The sequence below is a fragment of the Acromyrmex echinatior genome, chromosome 7, assembly GCF_024713525.1.
Source record: "Acromyrmex echinatior isolate Ae372 chromosome 7, ASM2471352v2, whole genome shotgun sequence".
Lineage (NCBI taxonomy): Eukaryota > Metazoa > Arthropoda > Insecta > Hymenoptera > Formicidae > Acromyrmex > Acromyrmex echinatior.
Genome location: NC_141858.1, coordinates 1,431,094 through 1,443,952, shown reverse-complemented (window position 1 = coordinate 1,443,952; position 12,859 = coordinate 1,431,094). Strand labels below are relative to the sequence as shown.

The window sequence follows — 12,859 nt, the reverse complement described above, 5'->3', positions numbered from 1 at the left end:
TATCCTACAAATGTGCACATTCACAACGTGAGTACTTAACATACATTTATACAAAGTGGAATAGTAAAGAAAATTTAAATGATACGCAGTCTAATTTTTGAAATTGAGTAAGGTATGAAACTATTATTTTCCAATATTAATCTCCACTACTACTTAGCCAAGAACTTTGCCTTGACAATGGCGACACAGAATCACGGCGGTCTGGCGAAACCGATAGCCATGCGCTTAAGCGCGAGCCCATGTCCATGTGCTCGCCTGCGGCGCACCGAGAGTGAACGAGACAACGAGCTTCTTTTCACACTAATTGCTTGTTTCAAGCGACCGAAAATGCTTTCTCGACAATCTCGACCGCTAGGCATCAATAAGCTAGGCGGGGGCATTCTAAATAATATGTAAGTTTTAAATAAATTTTAATAAATTGAAGTAATAGTGTATCCCACTCATTAATCCATAATAGTATAAATTATGTTAAACGCAAAGAGATATACGAGATATTTAATTGTTTATTGCGATTTTTCATACGCGTTGTACAATATACCCCTCCTTCACTTGAGTAGCAAGAATAGTTCAATAGAAATAAAATTTTACCGGATAAAAATTATAAAGCAGCATTTCTTTTCACGAAATTTTTTTTTCTACTGAATTAATAGATCGATTTTAATGTTCCATCTCGTTTTGTAGGCATTTCGAATACCTACATTTTTTATACCGAACTTTTTTCTAAACAATCAATACCTTTCGTTTTAAACGAAAAACATTCTTTTTACAATTATTCAATTTTTTTTCGCATATTTTTTTCACACGTCTCAAGTCTCAAACATATTTCTTTTTTGATGGCCTTTCGAAACTTTCGTGAAAAGAAATGCTAGTTTATAATTTTTTCCCGATAAAATTGTATTTTTACTTCTACTGAACTATTCTTACTACTTGAATTTATAAAAAAAGAATATATTATATAACGCGCATGAAAAATCGTAAACAATTAAATATCTCGTAAACTGTTTTGCGTTTTAATATAATTCATATTATTCTGGATTAATGGGTAGGGTATATTATTATTACAATGTATTAAAACTTGTGTTATTTAGAATGCCTCCCGCCTCTTATTGATGCCTAGAACAGCCGAGCGACCGAGATTGCCGAGAAAGCATTTTCGATCGTTTGAAACAGCGACTAATGTGAGAAGAACCTCGCTGTCTCGTTCACTCTCGGCGCGCCGCAGACGAACACACGAACATGGGCTCGTGCTTGAATGTGTGATATATACAGCGTCGCACCACGATAAATGGCCGAACTTATAGGCGTGAAAAAGTGACGTTTTGACGACGAAATTTATGTGCATGCCATTTTGTTATTATTTGCTTAATTGTGAAAATGTGATTTGTCTCGTACTTATCAAAGTCGTAATTATTGATGAAAACTAAAATTATCTTGGAATTTTATATGTAAAAGCGTATATTTTACTGGTTTCAATAGCTGTCAGACCATGTATTTCTGCTCAAATATAGACTTATTTTACGTGCCTTTTACGACCATTTATTGACTGTCAAAGGAGGAAAAGACAGTTTTCATCGATTTTTACAAGTGTTTTAAAACGATCTCGTCATTTCGCTTCAAATTATCTTTATTTAAAAATAGCATGCAACATAAATTAACGTGTCATTCCTCGCTTCTGACGTCCAACATAGTCGCCGCGACTAATCAGGAGCCTTAAATATTAAATAGAACCATATGAGAATACAACCAATAGGAAATAAATGCTTTTAACAGTCTAGCTGGATCTTAAGTAATCATATAATTAAAGTAATCAAGTAATCATATAATTCTGTGCAAATTTGTATACTATGTACGTAATCCTTTCAACTACGCGCCGAAATGATTTTTCGGATTTAAAACGCAAACTCTAGTGAAATACCGCAGTAATATCACGAATTAAATTGACTAACAATTCGATGCTGTTATGCATCTTAGAATTATCTTAATAATGCTGAATGACACATTAAAATTTATGAATAATTAACTCTTATTGCAAAAAATATTACTTCGATTGGGAATCGAATCCGGATCTCTAGCATTCCGTGAGAGCGTCCTAATCCTTTAAATTACCGAGGTCTTAGTAATATTCAATATAATATATAGGACCGTACAGATAATAACACAAATTATAGCAATCAAAATCTTAAAGAGTCTAGCTAGATCTTAAATGCTTCTATGATTCTGTGGGAATTTATATACTACTGTAATCAAAAATCCGAAACTTATCCGAACTTCATTTATTTTGAATTGCGGAAAAACTGTAAATCAAATCCATTTGCTTTGTTAAGTTGGTATACATATCTTTCACATTTGGTTAAAAAATCATAAATTTTCTTCAAGCCATTTGAGAATGAGTTGTTTATGTCAGTGAAGATTTTGTGCGCAGCGATTTTTATCGAGTAAGAATTTGTTTAAAATTTTGCGTTATGAACGAAATTTCGTTCACAAACTCATTCAAAATGTTGCAAAAGGCTTATGGCGATGATCAAATTCTTGCTCAATAAAAATCGCTGCGCACAAAAATCTTCACTGACATAAATAACTGTCATTCTCAACGGCTTAAAGGAACGTCATAATTTTTTTAAACGTGAAGGACATGTGTACCAATCAATAATTGCCCGTTTCAAAGGATTACATACGTAGTATATAAATTCACAGAATCATTTAAGAAGCATTTAAGATCCAGCTAAACTTAAAGTTTTGATTGCTATAGTTTGTGTTATCACATGTACGGTCGTAGCATTTTTTGATTGGTCAATTAGTAAAATTCTTCCAATATATTATATTGTTTACTTACGTCGCTTAAATAGATGTTGTTTCTTCATATGCCAATTATTGCGAGAAATATTACTAAGGTCTAAGTGCCAATTTTGGTAAATATTGGCTCTAGAGCACATAATTAGCACATAAAAAGCACGAAAACAATGGACCTACCTTGACTTTGACGTATATTATCAAGATCATGATCCTCCAATAAGTTTTAGCCGGTAGTCGCTATTCGTTAAAAAGTTATAAACAAAAAAAGTTGGCAATATAAATATGTATTTAATTGCATAGCTTAAATTATAATTATGACGAATAACTCAATGTCTTTAATGATTTGAATTTTTTTTGTACAATATGGGTTTATGTTCGATTCATTTGTAGTAAGTTTTAAAAGAATAAATACGACATGTAATGACATACATAAATATGAGAGAGAACGCCAATAATCGGTCAAAGTTAGATGTTATGAATACAATATATATATATATTCTAAATTTTTAAATTTAATTATTTCAGATATGACTGCGCCGAAACATTTGGACATTAATTGATTTGAGACGCTAATAATATAAATATGATAAGGTTAAATAATATAAATATAATAATAATATAAATATAAAATAATATAAATATTTTCCGCAATAAATTCTTTACTAAATTAATTTAAAGATGATTATTTCACATATAGTAATGTCCGAATGTTTCGGCGCCTTATCATATTTATATTATTAGCGTCTCATATCGATTGTGGTTAATGTTCGAATATTTTGGCGCACAGTCACAGTCTGAGATAATTAAATTTAAAAATCAAGAATATATATTGTATTCATAATATTTAACTTTGACCGATTATGATGTTTTCTCTCATATTTATGTATACCATTTATAGTATATAAATATAAAACTCATAAGTTTACAATTTTTTTTTAAAGCAGATCTGTTATGAAGCAGGGAAGGTGGAGTGGACTTTGTTTTATGTGATACGTTGAACGTTTCTAAGTAGCAAGAGATGTAAAATAATATTTAATATTGCAGCAAAAATATGAACAGCAGAAATGTGACTCTATTAAATTTTTTTTGTTCAACTTTTTAACAAATAGCGAAACTTGTTGGAGGTCACTCAGGGTCATAACCTTAATAATATATGGTCAAGACTTGAAAGTGGATCCATTGTTTTCAATATTTACTCCAATTTGTGCTCGAACGGTTTAGAAGAAAATCACGATTAAAAGTGGGGATGCTAACTTAACGATAAGTTAGCACAGCCTTCATTAAATTATGTACGAAATAAAAAAATTAGTTTAGTAAAATTAAGTGTTTATGTGCTTTCAAAATAACAAATCAAAATTAATGTAACTGTAACGGTTTAAAAGATATATTATAAAATTTGATACATATTGTATAAAACCATTATAAGAGTTAAATACTAGTTAAAATACATGTAGCAAATTGATTGTATACTCAAATTGTTCCTCTATATTTGTGCTTTCAAAATATGCACAAGATTTTGGTACTCATTCCCTTTAATTGATAAATCATCCCCGAAATGATCATCTATCGCTTTCCTACAAGAAGAAAATGCCAGTAAAAATGCAGATACCAAATTGATTGTAGACTCAAATTGTTCCTTCTTTTATGTATTTTCAAAAAATACACAAAATTTTGGTGCTCATCTTTTATGCAAGAAAATCACCCCCAAAGTGATCATCCATCGTCTTCTTACAAGAGTAAAGTACCAGTTAAAATGCAGGTAGCGAATTAATTATATGCTTAAATTGTTCCTCCATTTATATACTCTCAAAATAAGCACAACGAAATTTTGGTGCTCATCCCCTTTGACCAGAAAATCATGCTCGAAGTGATCACCCATCGCCTCTCTACAAGAATAAAGTATTTAGCAGAATTCACGGAGACACATGTAACGTATGAAATTGAGGAATATGAGTTGCAAATTAGTAGCTATGAATGTATTACAGAGAATTCTAAGTCTAATAGAACAGGTGAAGTATTATTATGTAACTACCTAACTTTTGCACGGATTAGCTCGTCGGCGTAAGTATATCAATCGGAACACAAAGGAAGTTCGAACGGAAGATGAGATGTAGGTGAAGAATATACGGTTTTTGCTGAGAATAGCTATGCGTTTATTGTATTCTGTATGATGTCTTACAATTTCTGTATGTGTGTGTAAAGATTAAAATATATTCTACTCTATAACAGAGGAATATTCTAAATAATTAGAGGAACATTATATTAGAGGGAAATCCTCTAATTTTTATAATATATAGTTGGCACTTATTTTAGTAGAAAACATTCTGTAGTTTAGTCAGATATATTGGACTCTATAATAAAATTTTTTTGATGCAGTTTTGTAGTTTCGGGCACTCGGGCTAAAGAAGCGATTGGTCAGAGGTGACACGAGCATAAATCCACTGAACACGGCGTGCCGCAAACACGACATTGCATATTCTCAGAGCAACGATCTCACCAACAGACACAGCGGACAAGGTACTCGTCGATAAAGCAGAACGCGTCATGGCGAGAGATTCGGCTTTGAGCGAGAGAGTCGTTTGGGCAATGATGAAAGCCAAAACAAAAATCATGAGCATGAAACCGAAGATGACAAGAAAAAAGACAACGAAAAAGAGGATACTTCCAACGGCGAAACGAGGCGGCGCGTTACCAATTCTGCCAATTTTGGGCGCGCTCCTTGATCGACGCAGTGTGGTGAAAGTAATAAACAACATCAAAGTCGCGACGTCAGCTCGAGGAGCTGCAATCGCGCGATAGAACATGGTCGCGGGTTATATCTCGCTCTATACAAATACCGACGCGGACTGTATCTCGATCCATACAAACACGGATAAAGCATAGTAACGAAAAAAAAACGTCAAAAAACCGATAAAAATGGCCGCAGGCGCAATCAACGTGCAATCATCAGCAACGTGCAGGATCAGCTTGTGAGGTGTATGGGCGTATCGTACTTTATAGGTATTTTCATGCGTAACATTTTACCGACGAACGGCGCGTGCCAAAACAAAAGCAATATCGTAAATCTGGACGATGTTACGAGTTTCAATATTTGTAACGTACGCGAGGATGAACGATCGCATTGTGTGATCGCACTTTGAGTTTTGATAATCTTTGACCGCCCAAGGAACTGATGAGATATTTCGGGAATAGTGTTCCTATCACACGTACGATCAAAGCTTTTGCGGACAAATGTGTCTGCGGTTTTTAAAGACGGTCGACACGTGTGAATTTAAAAAGCTCGACGAGGTGTCATGAAATCTCAGTATAAATCGAACGCTTTTTCTATCATGTCGCTGACATTTACGCTGAGCCGGAAGAATTGCGCTCTTGCGGCAAACTACTTTCCCGCCATAGATTTGAGAGATGATGATTACGAGCTTGGCCTGACGATTTTTGTGACTTATCATACGATATCAAACGTGAACGAATTGAACATGTTTTATTTCGGTAAAGACGACGTAAAAATTACAAGGATTCGTATGAACTGTAAGCATAAATGAATAATATCCAAACATAGATGAAATTCTTAACCACCTGGGCAACGCACGTTATTTCTCCGCCTTTGACTTAGCATCCGGATTCTATCAAATAGGCATGAATCCTAAAGATATTTCAAAAACAGCTTCCTCCACTCCGAATGGTCATTATGAATACATTCGCATGCCTTTTGGTCTGAAGAATGCATCTTCGACTTTTCAAAGAATGATGAATAAGGGATTAAAGGGATTAATAGAAAACAATTGCTTTGTTTATATTGACGATATAATAGTTTATGGAAAAACTATTGAAGAACATAATAGAAATCTGAGGTTATTATTTGAAAGACTCAAGTAGAGCTAAAACTTCAACCGGACAAATGTGAATATCTGATATCCTGAATATTTGGGACATGTGATATCTCGGGACGAAATATACAGCCTAATCCGAATCGTGTAGAAAAAGTTAAAAATTATCCAGTCCCATGGGATTCTAAAGGAATCAAACAATTTCTGGGATTAGTTGGGTATTATCGAAAGTTTATTTTAAGATAGAAAGACTTTTCTAAGATAGCAAAACCATTAACACGGCTCCTTCAAAAGTCTTCAACTTTTGAATGGAAAAATGAACAGCAGAATTCGTTCTACTCTTTAAAAACTAAATTAATGACTCAACCTGTATTGTCATACCCGGACTAGAACAAACTTTTCATATTAGCCATAGATGCATTCAATAAAGCGATAGGCGCTATCTTGTCTCAAGGGACAATAAGCAAGGACTATTGGCTTTTGCTTCCAGAACTTTAAATAAAGCCGAAACACGATACAGCACGACTGAAAAAGAATTATTAACTATTGTATGGAACAATCAAATATTTCAGACAATACTTATATGGAAAAGAATTCAAAATTGTAATTGATCATAAACCTCTAATTTGGCTGATGAATGTAAAAGATCCGAATTCAAGATTAATGAGATGGAGATTAAAATTAGAAGAGTTCGAATACGAGATAGTTACAAGTCGGGAAAAACAAATACAAACGCTGATGCTCTTTCACGAATTTCGATTAACGCGATCGACTCATATGTTACAAATGAAGACATTCAACATGCTTTCGGATTTAGTCAAAACAAAACTTATTAAAATTTAAGCCTTTAAAGATTCGATCTTAGGAAAAATATAGATCTAAAATCTGTTTCCCTGGAAAATCTTTTAATTTTGATCCTATCAATTCTCCAAAACTTAAATGCTAATCCTGATAAATGGATCCTGATTGAATTTTGTTGGACGTTTTAACAAAAAAATTCAAGACTCCATTGACACTTTTATTTTTATACATGACTTACAGTCAAAAACAAAAATTATTATCGAAAAGCGACCCTCACAATGATTTCAAGAAATAAATCCAGCAACTAAGCCTCTCCCTAATCCACTGGAGGAATCTCTCTCTAGATCCAAACCTAAAATACAAAGATAAATAATAATTAAAAATCAAGTTGGACGACAGTTTAACAAAACAATCCTTTTTATTGAAAAACTCTCCCTGAAATTACAAGGGATAATGAGATTTATATTTCTTCTCATGCTATCCACAGACAACTTAGCATTCAATTATACGATTTTCTAACGGAAAATGACATAAATGTACACAATCAAAAAGAGATTACCAAATTAATTTCGATTATTGATGAATACTATCTCAGAGAAAAACTATATATATATGTCTAAATATTTTTCCGAAATATTAAATAAAAAGATTATTTCAAACGCGCATTCTGGAATCTTAGGCGAACATTATTCAGTAGAGAAAACACTTCAACGAATTAGACAAAAATACAATTGGCAAATTATAATTGTTGATGTTAAAGAATTTATTAGTAAATATGAATCATATCAATTCAACAAATCAGGTACCCAAAAACCTCATATATATATTCCTCTCCAGATATCCCTCGAGCTCCTAACAAAAAGATATCTATAGATATTATGGGGCCATTTGAGTTGACAAAAAGTGGAAATCATTATACACATATTTTGGTTGTACAAGATTATCTTACACAATACATATTAATAGAACTTATTATAGATAAATCGATCGCATCAATTATTAGAGCACTCTGGTATTCTTGGCTTAGATATTTTAACAAGAAGAATTCCTATCAGACAAAACACTCTGGAATTCACTTCGAATGAATTCAAAACACTTTGCGATCAATTACATGCCAAACGTACGCTCACGTCAGTTTACCATTCACAATCAAACGAAAGGTCACACATTATTCTTATATAAGGCAGAATATATAAGACATTATATGAAAAAGCAAGAGCAATGGGACATGATACTGCTCCAGGCAATGCTCACATATAATTGTACGGTAAATAATAACACAGGATACACACTCTACGAGTACACTTACAATTTGGCAAGGAATTACATCTTCAGTGAAGAAGATGATAGATTATCTCTCCAAAAGTAAATAGACGATCTGCATATACAGCATGAAAATAAATTAGAAGAGGCACGTAAGAGAAACATACATGATTATCAGGATTTAAACTTTCCTACTAAATCCTATATTCCAATAGAAAATAATGATTTGGTAAAGAACTTCAATGCTAAATCATTCGAAGGTGGAAGGGCCTGTGATTCGACATGATAAATTCATAACTTATTATGTTCGCGAAAACACAGAGACTAAACAGTATCACAGGAGTAACATTAAGCCTTTTATTACAGATGAACAAGATGAACTCGAAACGAGTTATTCCAATTCTTCTTCTATTGATTCTCGAGGGTCACTAGTAAAGGGATAGAAAAATATATTATATCATTATGCAATTCGATGACAACGAAATCATTTACCTTGAAACGTTAAACAAAATTAACTATTATTTACTGTACTACTGTACATGAACAGTGAAAGATAGTGATAGGTTATGATTCAACGAATTTAGAGAAAAATTATGATATGCTTAGTGCGTATACGAATTTATATCAAAGATGTTTTCTTAAGTTGCTTAATGAAGAAAATTGGACTTGTTCTTCTAAACATCGTTTTGTTTGGTAATTGAAGCGACTCACCGAAATAACCGGCGATTTAGACAACATGTTACATTTAGCGGGACTTCAAAGAAGGACAAAAATTAAACGTGGATTATTCGACTTTGTAGGAGAAATAAGTAAAACATTATTTGGAACACGGATGCGAGTTATTACAATAATATATTAGATAAATTGTATGCCGAATCAAAAAAATATTATTCAGTATGTAAAGAATCAAACTAGTATTATACTTAAAACCTTAACCGGCAGTGGAAAAGCTATCGAAATTACTTCAGCCACGATAAGAAATTTGAACGAACAGTTTAATCGTATTAGAGATTTGTTTAAAGAGATTTTGCCAACGAAGCTAATATTCAGATAGATGAGGCATTATTAAATTTGGACGATGAATTGCAAAAACTAACGGATGATATTAGAAAAATAGAAGAACTTATCGTTAATGGAAGACATGGAACCATATGTTTTTACCTAAGAAATTATTTAACATTTTCAGAGAGCATAAACACATAGACAATTTCCCTGTATCGATAGATAAAATACATTATACCACTCTTATAGATATAAGTAATATATCAATAGTTTTAACACAAAAACGATTGTTTATTCAATTTTTAATTCTCTTAATAAAAGATAAAAATTTAGAATTAACTAGAGTAATTTTACTTCCCAGACACGGTTGGTTAAGACAATCAATTATAGATACAACTCAAAATCTTATTTTATTAGACCCTTTTAGAACCACGTTTATGCCGATTAGCGAGTTAGAATTAAATAAAACTAAAAGACTTGGGCAATATCAGTTATTAAAGCGAACGTATCCAGACTATAAAATAGGAATAAAAGATAATTGCCTTATAGAAATAATTACAAAGCGTGATATCGAAAAATATGCACGACTAAATATGCAGATACAAAACACTCTGGATACAACTTCATATGAATCAAGACTGGATTGGAATTGCGCCAAGAGAAAAACTTATACATATACTTTGTTCTGACAAAATACCACGTCACGCGCGAATCCATCAAAATTTTATACTTAACCTAGAATCGGATTGTATAGCAATTTCCGATATTGCAATCCTGACATTCGAAAATTTGCTCAAAGACAATATTGAAGTTCATAAAACTATTCGCTTAATAGATCAAAAAACTATTAATCAAAAGACTAATGAGACATTTAATAAAGCACAAGCTAACCGACATACCATTAGATCAATAACAGAAGTTCATATTAATCCTGAACACTTACAGACCTTAGAAAAAAGTTTAAATGAATTAAACAATTTAGTAGATCGAATTGCAGAACATAAAAAAACTACTACCTGGATGGAGAGATTTATGTACAATACTATCTCACATGGTAGGATATATAGCCCTTGGCTCTATTTTGTTTATATTTCTTTATAAGATCGGTCTTTTCTCAAGTATAATTAATTTACTTAAGCAATTATTCAGAAATTGTTATAATCAATGTAGTTTTAGAAATCCAACACAACATTATACTGCTCGCAACCCAGCTACTAGCCATGAGTTAGACATGTTAGATTCAGAAATACTAAGGCGTTTAGTTAGTAATAAAATTTGAATATACATCAAATTTTTGTATAAGGAGGGAGGTGTAACTATTGTCCATGTATCTATCTTAAAATTCACCAACCTTAGGATAATGAAGCGTTAGAAATACGACCTTTTTCTTTCTTTACTTTATGTTTCATTTCTTGTAATCCTTGTCCATTTATCTATGGACAAAGACTCCTTAGGATAAAAATAGAAATAAGACTTTCTAAAAACCGAAGGCATCTGTTTAACAACTCAATAACTCGAATTTTCTAGAAGTATTTCTGAGCTTTAAAATAGAGAGCGCTTGGACTAAGTGAGCAGTTTATTGAGTCCTGCGAGACCAGTTGTATCTAAAAATGAAAATTGTAATAAAGTAAATTTTGTACAAGATCAAAAATAAAGAGTTTTTATTTAAAAGAACATTATTGCGAATTTTATTAGGTGTTGGAATTAATTCGTAGCGTTTTTTTAATGAAAGAATGTTATTTATTTCACATGAGCATTAAAAAATACATTAATGAAAGTACTTCCCATTACTTTCTACTACTTTTGACCATCTTTCGGGCAGTGAATGAATACCGCGTCGGAAGAACTGTTCATCTTTAGATGAAATCCAGGAATCGAACCATTTTGTACAATCTTCGTAAGATGTGAACTTCTGCTCGCACAAGCTATGAGCTAATGATCGAAACAAGTGGTAGTCGCTAGGTGCAATATCAGGAGAATACGGCGGGTGCGGTAGCACTTCCCATTTAAGTGTTTCCAGGTATGTTTTTACCGGTTTTGCAACGTGTGGGCGAGCATTGTCGTGCAGCAAGATGACTTTATCGTGTCTTTCGAAGTATTCCGACCGTTTTTGCTTCAATGCACGGCTCAAGCGCATCAGTTGCCGTCGGTAGAGATCTCCAGTAACGGTTTCATGCGGTTTTAGCAGTTCGTAGTATATGACACCCTTCTGATCCCACCAAATACAGAGCAGGAGCTTTGAGCCATGGATATTGGGCTTTGTCACTGATGTTGATGGTTCGCCGGGCTTAACCCATGACTTTCTGCGCTTTGGATTGTCATAATGGATCCACTTTTCGTCACCGGTAACAATCCGATGCAAAAAACCTTTTCTTTTCTGCCGTTGAAGCAGCAGTTCGCACGTGAGAAAACATCTCTCAATATCCCTTGGTTTCAATTCATATGGGACCCAATGTCCTTCCTTCTGGATCATGCCCAAACTTTTAAGACGTTTTCCTATTGTTGAGAAGTCAACTTCCAATGACGTAGATAATTCTTTAAGTGTTTGACATGAGTTTTCATTGAGCAGTGCCTGCAAATCGTTATCTTCAAATTTTTTCGGCTGACCAGGTCGCTCCTTGTCATCCAAGTCGAAATCACCAGCTTTAAAACGTGCAAACCACTTCCTACACGTTTGCTCAGCCAGAGCATGTTCACTATACACACCCACTAAAATACGATGAGCTTCAGCTGCACTTTTGTTCATATTAAAGTAATGAAGCAAAACTCCCCGCAAAAACACTTTATCTGGCACAAATTTTGACATATTCAATGAATTATACAGTATTGTTATTTATGATTTCAAGAAAGGTTATGTACGGCAAATGACGTCCTATGATAGATGTTTACAATGTATACAGAACTATAGGTAACAACGAAATAGTGTACTGCTTGTGCCATCTCTTGTAAAACGCTACGAATTAATTCCAACACCTAATACATCTCCGTGCTTTCGATCCTCTCTCTTACAGATACACTTTACACACATGCGCGAAACGAGAGAGAACGCACCTGCCAACCTGCTCACCTAAATGAGTGCGACCTTTTCTACATGAGGACTACCCTCACTCTTCGAATGCTTGGTCTCCTATGTCTATGGGTAGCCCTCACTTCGCGTGGAAAATCGTGCGATC

At 33.4% G+C, this 12,859-nt stretch overlaps 1 protein-coding gene and 1 pseudogene across 11 annotated transcripts in view; one reads left to right on the top strand and one right to left on the bottom strand.

The window, feature by feature from the left end:
* The window catches only part of Ack-like (activated Cdc42 kinase-like), a 343,307-nt gene that overhangs the window by 265,290 nt on the left and 65,158 nt on the right, over positions 1–12,859 (bottom strand). The window lies entirely within an intron of this gene.
* Positions 2,791–11,378, top strand: LOC147908934 (uncharacterized; annotated as a pseudogene).